The sequence below is a fragment of the Sorex araneus genome, chromosome X (genome assembly GCF_027595985.1).
Source record: "Sorex araneus isolate mSorAra2 chromosome X, mSorAra2.pri, whole genome shotgun sequence".
Classification (NCBI taxonomy): Eukaryota; Metazoa; Chordata; class Mammalia; order Eulipotyphla; family Soricidae; genus Sorex; species Sorex araneus.
This window is the reverse complement of record NC_073313.1, coordinates 61,749,438-61,756,554: the sequence shown is the minus strand read 5'-3', so window position 1 is coordinate 61,756,554 and position 7,117 is coordinate 61,749,438.

The window sequence follows — 7,117 nt, the reverse complement described above, 5'->3', positions numbered from 1 at the left end:
ACAATTGAGAGGCACTGGCCCCATCAGTTCAAAGATGGCCAATGGCATCAGACGCCCTTGAACTCATACTGAACTCACCTTGACTCCAGTGATCAGTTGAGTTGGGTCCCCCTGCATAGTCACCTGTTGAAATACAAACAGATGGGCGTGTGTTGGGGAAGAAGGCAGCTGTGGACAAAGCTGGGTACGTTGAGATAACGTCACAGTCCAGTAGGGGGGCCCCGTCCATTATGGTTAATATCTTTATGAAAAGGGGGCATTGAGACACAGGGATCCCCACAGTGTGTAGGCAATCATGGGATGAGGAAGACAAATATTTGAAAGGAGGTTTCTAGAAGCCAAGAGACATGGAAAACTTTCAGTGCCCAACCCCCAACACAGAGCCAGGGCTGGGACCGTCTGTGTCACAGCGTCAGGGAGAACCAACAAGGCACCAATTTCAGCTCCCCCTGCTGCAGCCAGTTTGTGGGACTTTGTGGTGATGGCCCCCGGAAAACAACCCCATCCTCTCTGACTAGCTTCACCTCATAACTGAGCAGAGTTGACCCCTTGACAAAACTCCTTGGAAACAATGACGCTGCCTTGGAGATGGCTCAGCGATGAGGCAGAAGCGAAGCAACACCTCCCTGTTGTCTGGAGTTTGGAGCCCGACAAGCTCCCTCTGGAGACTGGAGACCATTCTTGGGGTCCTGGGGTTGGCAAACCACTAAGCTGCGGTGGTGGCCATAGAGAGCTGAGCAGATCTTCCCTATAGGCGGGATAGATGAGTCAGCACTTAAGAGCCAACCCTGAGCCTTCCTGGACCCTCAAGTCCCTATTGTCTTTCTCTCCCAAGGACGCAGAGACATTTCCCCACCCCCCCCCCCACCGTGATCCTCCCATTGCTGGGAGAAAAAAGACAGGAATCATGGGCTTAGATTGCTTGGCCATGCTTGCCCAGCACAAAGTGTGGGTTTAGGGACACTCTTGTCTCCCCACAGATAAGTGAAGCAGCCACAGCAGGGCCGTGAGAGCAGGAGAGCAGCCACCTCCAATGCATCCCTGTCACAGTGGGCCACCAGGTGCTCAAGGCAGGAGTCAGCTGTCCCATGTTAGTCTCTCACCTTTGTGCTAGACTCCAAAGCTGCAGCAGAACCCGCAGGTATGGGGAGTGAATGGCAGCAATGGCATCAATGGGGGGATCAGGCATGAAGGAAACGGGAGGAGAAAGAACCCCAGTCCACCTGGTGCCACAGGCCACTGGGGTCTCCCCAACATGCTTCTCCGTTAGCTCTCTAGTCTCCCAAACCATTGAAGATGCCGAGAGCAGAAAGGGGCACTTTGATACCTGATGTTAGAGCTCCAAACTCCACAGGAAGTTCGCGCTGCCACATGTTCCTTCCATGTTTGCTTAAATGAATTACTCTTTCCCTTCCTTACGGCCACGTCAGCCCTCCGCACCAGTTTCAGGCAGGAGAAAGCAGGATGGGAGATAGCAGGAAGGGGGAGGGGGAAGAAAAGCGAGCCTGCTCTTGAAGGGGGTCCTAGGAATGTCAGGACATACCCCTGGGTAATTTGCGTGCAAGGGCTCAATGCCAGGCAGACTCAAAGCATTTCCAGGGTGAGGAAGTTGACCCCTTCACATCAGGCTTTTTTTTTTTGCTTTTTGGGTCACACCCAGCAATACACAGGGGTTACTCCTGGCTCTGCACTCAGGAATTACTCCTGGCGGTACTCAAGGGGACCATATGGGATGCTGGGAATCCAACCCAGGTTGGATGCATGCAAGGCAAACACCCTACCCGCTGTGCTATTGCTCCAGCCCCTCCCATCAGGCTTTGAGGTGAAGTCTCTCGCTGCTTACTTCCCTCTCCCGTACCCACCCCCAACTACAGACAGGCCCCCCGGTCCTGAGGTGACTGGCTCTGATCACCAAGCACAGGAGAAATTAGATCGGACCGAGCCTTACCGCACTGAGCAGGAGAGGGGTGCTCAGGAGGCAGAGCTGCTGTTCCCAAGCCAGGCCAGGCAGTCCCCTGGTGACCGTCTCTCTGGGGATACTCATTCCTACTCTGGCTAGGTCACCCATTGCTGGGAGGGGACAGGTCTATCCTGTGGCGCCCTGACAAGGGCCCCTGTGTACCTGCCCCTGGATAAAGTCCCACACCAATGCGTCATATCCAGGGAGACACAGGGCTGGCCAGGGTAGGACAGGAAATGGAGGGACTGGGCAGACCTGCTGTGCCACCCAGCCTCTTGGAGGAGCATCCCGCGGGAGCAGCTGCAGGCACTCTGACGGGGACTGGGACCTGGGACTCAGAGCTGCTCCCAACAGGAAGTCCTCGAGAGCTGCCCCCTCTCCTCCACGCTACCCCAGCCCATCCCCACCCCCATTCCACACAGAACACACAGCACAGCTCATCCAGACAGTGCCGTGACAGAGGACTCAGGTGACTGGAGTCAGGTGACACACACCATGGCCAGTGCCCCAGTCGTGGGTGGGGACCTAGAGGGAGTGGGCACTTCCTGGCAGGGGTGAGAACTGGCAGTCTACCGAGTCTTCTGGTGGTTTTCTCCTGCTGGTCAGCACGCAGGAGAGAGAGGAGCAGTCGGAGGAGGCTGGAAGTTTCACGCGGCCGTGGGCCTTCACTATCTTTGAACTTCCTGTGAGGATTTAATCACCTTCCTGAGTGCTGAAAATTCCAAAAGTGGCCATGAAGCAGACCTGAGAGACCCGGAAGCAGGAAAGATCCCTAAGGTCAGAGTCGCCCGCCATGTGACAGGGCCTGGGTGGCAACAGGCAGGGGCTGCAAAGAGAAAGTCAGAAGGTATCCACTAACTCTGCTAAGGGCCATGCCCAGCCCACTTAGAGGAGAGTCCCTTGAGCTCGTGTTTGGGGACTCAGGGAGGATGTGGGGCAGGTCCGTAACACAAGATGTGGCCAGAGAGCAGAGGATGCTCATGGCTGTTGGGAAGGCAGGCAAGGGGCCTGACATCTGGTTGAGAGTTAGGAAAGGGCTGCAGAGAATTCGGTTTTTTAGAGGTGCTTTTGTTGTTTGGTTTTGTCTGGGGCACTTCTTTGGCCCCAAAGTAGCATTGCAAAACAATGTGTTGAAGTAAAATAAAATGTAGACATCAACATTTATATCACTTGTATCACTTGTCATCCCGTTGATCTTCGATTTGCTCGAGGGGTGCCAGTAACGTCTCCATTCACCCCTGTTGCGTGCTAGTGTAGCCCAATGGCATCTGCTCACTCCAGGAACACGAAGAGCCTCAAACCATTCGTTCAGGGTTTTGAAGTCTTACCATCTGGTAGGTGGGCAGCCACGCAGTCTTTCTTTTTTTTTTTTTTTGCTTTTTGGGTCAGACTGGGCGATGCACAGGGGTCACTCCTGGCTCTGCACTCAGGAATCACCCCTGGCAGTGCTCAGGGGACCATATGGGATGCTGGGAATTGAACCCGGGTCGGCCTCGTGCAAGGCAAATGCCCTACCTGCTGTGCTATTGCTCCAGCCCCCCAAGCGGTCTTTTTTTTTTTTTGCAGTAGTTATATTTATTTTTTCCCCTGAACCTCCATACCACTTTCCACAGATGCTTTATCATTTTACATTCCCACAAAAACACAGAATTCTGGAATACGTTTGTGAGTGTGAGTTTGTGTGTGTGTGTGATCTTTGTTAATACTGATTCTGTACTTTTGTTTTTAATTTACTTATTTATTTTTTTTAGTGAGTCACAGTGAGGGTACAGTTACAGATTCACATCTTTTCGTGCTTGTTTTTCCCTCATGCAATGTTTAAGAGCCCATCCCTCCACCACTGTCCATTCTCTGCCACCAATAAACCCAGTATCCCTCCCACCCCCCCAGTCCCATCCCCCCCACCCTACCCCGCCTCTGTGGCAGGGCATTCCAATTTGTTCTCTCTCTCTCCTTTTGGGTGTTGTGGTTTGCAACAGGGGCATTGAGTGACCATCGTGTTCAGTCTCTAATCTATTTTCAGCACGCATCTCCCTCCCTGCACAGGACCTCCAATCACATTTTACTTGGTGTTCCCTTCTCTATCTGGGATGACTTTCCACCAATATGTGAGGCCAGCTTCCAGGCCATGGAGCCAACCTCCTGGTACTTATTTCTTGGGTGTTAGTCTCCTACTCTGTTATTTTATATTCCACAGATGAGTGCAGTCTTTCTATGCTTGTCCCTCTCTTTCTGGCTCATTTCACTTAGCATGATACTTTCCATGTTGATCCACTTATATGCAAAGTTCATGACTTCATCTTTTCTAACAGCTGCATAGTATTCCATTGTATAGATGTACCAAAGTTTCTTTAACCAGTCATCTGTTCTCGGGCACTCAGGTTTTTTCCAGATTCTGGCTATTGTAAACAGTGCCGCGATGAACATATAAGTGCAGATGTCATTTCAACTATACTTTTTTGTTTCTCCAGGATATATTCCCAGAAGTGGTATTGTTGGATCCAATGGAAGCTCAATTTCTAATTGTTTGAGAAGCGTCCATATTGTTTTTCAAAGGGGCTGGACCAGTCGGCATTCCCACCAGCAGTGTAGAAAGGTCCCTTTCTCTCCACATCCTCTCCAACAGCAGTTGCTTTTGCTCTTTTGGATGTGTGCCATTGTCTGTGGTATGAGGTGGTATCTCATGGTAGTTTTGATCTGCATCTTCCTGATGATTAGTGTTGCAGAGCATTTGTTCATGTACCTTTTAGCCATTCGTATCTTTCTTGGAAAAGTTTCTGTTCATTTCTTCGGCCCATCTGATGGGGTTGGATGTTTTCTTCTTGTAGAGTTCAACCAGTGCTTTGTATACTCTTGATATCAATCCTTTATTGGATGGGTATTGGGTGAATATCCCTTCCCATTCTGTAGATTGTATTCTGGTCCCTGGTAACAGCACTAGTCCAGCGGTTGTCTCTAAATCGCATTACATGTCTAGCCCATCTGATTTTTGACGTCTTGGCAAACGAGACAGCATCCCCTATTCTTGATCAACAACAGAGGTCGGAACTCCGGATTCCTTCTCTCACTTGAGTGAAATGTGATATTCCAAGCATAGCTCTTTCGATTCATCTTTGGGATACCCAAAACACTACTCAGAGGGAAATCTGTATCTTTACTAAGAAAAGAAAAATTAAAAGTATTCTTTAACTTTTTCACTAGGAAAGTAAAAAGTCAATTTAGGGGACTGAGCCATATACAGTGGGTAGGGCATTTGCCTTGCACAGAGATGACCCAGCTTTGATCCCTTATGGTCCCCTGAGCACCACCAGGAGTAATTCCTGAGTGCCGAGCCAAGAGTAACCCCTGAGCATTTTGGGTGTGGCCCAACCCCCCAAAAAGGAAATTTGAAACAAACAGAATTGAATTAATAAATATTAAAGTGGAATTTCTTTCTTCTTATTCTTTCTTTTTTGTTATTTCTTCTCTTCTAGTTTTGGGGCCTTACTTGGCAATGCTCAGGGCTTACTCCTGGCTCTGTGCTCAGGGATCACTCCTGGTGGCCTTGGGGTACCATATGCCTTGCCAAAGATCAAACCCAGGTTGGCCATGTGCAAAGCAAGCGCCTTACCCACTGTTCTATCTCTCCAGGCCTTTTTGTTGTTTTCTTTCTACCCAGCTGTGTGCGAGGCTTATTCCTGGATGTGTGCACAGGAGTCACTCCTGGCAGTGCTCAGGCAACCCTATGCAGTGTCAGAGATTGAACTAGACCCAGCAGGGTAGATGGCAACTAACCACCTGCACCACTATCTTGTCTCTCTGGCTCTTCTTGTTTAAGTGGGGAGACAAAGAGTATTTGGGTCTATGCTCTAGAAAGATGCTTCCAGCCTCAGGATGTGGGATGAAGACCCTGTAAATGAATGTGTGAACAGATCACCCTGTGCTTGCAAACTGAGTTGAGGCAAAGCTCCAACTTCCCAGCAAGGCTTCGAGAGCAGGAAGGGTGAGCCTGTCTGTGAGAGAACAGAGCGGGCTGACCCGAGCCTTTGGCTGGGAACTAGGTTCTAAGGAAGGTGACCTACACAGCCTGACAGCAGCCTGCATGCCTCGGGTCTCTCTGTGGGAAGTGGAAGGACCCCTGAAAGTCTAATTGTTCGGTCTGAGGTCTCTGCCAGCTCCCTCCATTTCAGGAAGCCTCAGGGAGCAGAGCCAGCGCCCAGAGCACCTCATTGGTCTGAATACTTGCCCACTTGCCAAGATTGTGCTTCTGGGCAACTCGAGTCGAGGTAGGCCCGAAACAGACTGTTCCTCTAAGTACAATCAGTCCTCACTGCATTTCCCTCAGTTCTTGGAAACTGAGAATTCAAGCAAAAGAACATTAAATAAAACCCATTTGACAAGACCTAGTGCTAGAAACAAGAGTCAAGTTCCGGGAGGGGAGTGGGGGGGGGCGGGGTCTGGGGAAAAGCTCAAAGGGCCAGAGTACATGCTTTGTATGCAAGAAGGCCGGGTTCTTTCCCCAGCACAATATGCTTCCCAAAGCACCACCAGGACTGACCCGTGAGCACCTAGCCATCAGGAGCCCCTGAGAACTGCTGAGTGCGCCTACACACACACACACACACACACACACACACACACGCACGCACGCACACATGCACACATATAAGAGAAGTTTCTGAAGCTACTTTGTCCTCATAAAAATCTCACCAAACTTTTAAATAAAGATCTCCAAACACTTCTAATACAAACTAACAGTTTGTCTTCATTCAATTCCCACCTTGTTTAATTCCAGTTCTGGTCACTAGGAGCTGGAACCTTTCCTGACAGCTTGGGTTCAACATGCAACCCTCTCTGGACAGGGAACCCATCCTTCCCAGGGGCTACCATACACCCCAACTCCCAGTGGGGCCACTGAGACACAAAGGACACTCACAGGTACACACCTTTAGGAAGGGTCAGAAACAGGGTCCCTGATAAACCCCTGTGCAGACAAGCAGAGAACATGACAAGCATAGTCCCCCAGCTGGAAGGGAGTGCCTTTGGCCCATCAATATTCAAAGGAAATGACATTATTCAGGACCTCTATAACTGTAGCCACCTCTCAGCAGAAGCTGTCTCTTTTTTCCCCAGGGGTTACTCCTGGCTATGCACTCAGGAATTACTCCTGGTGGTGCT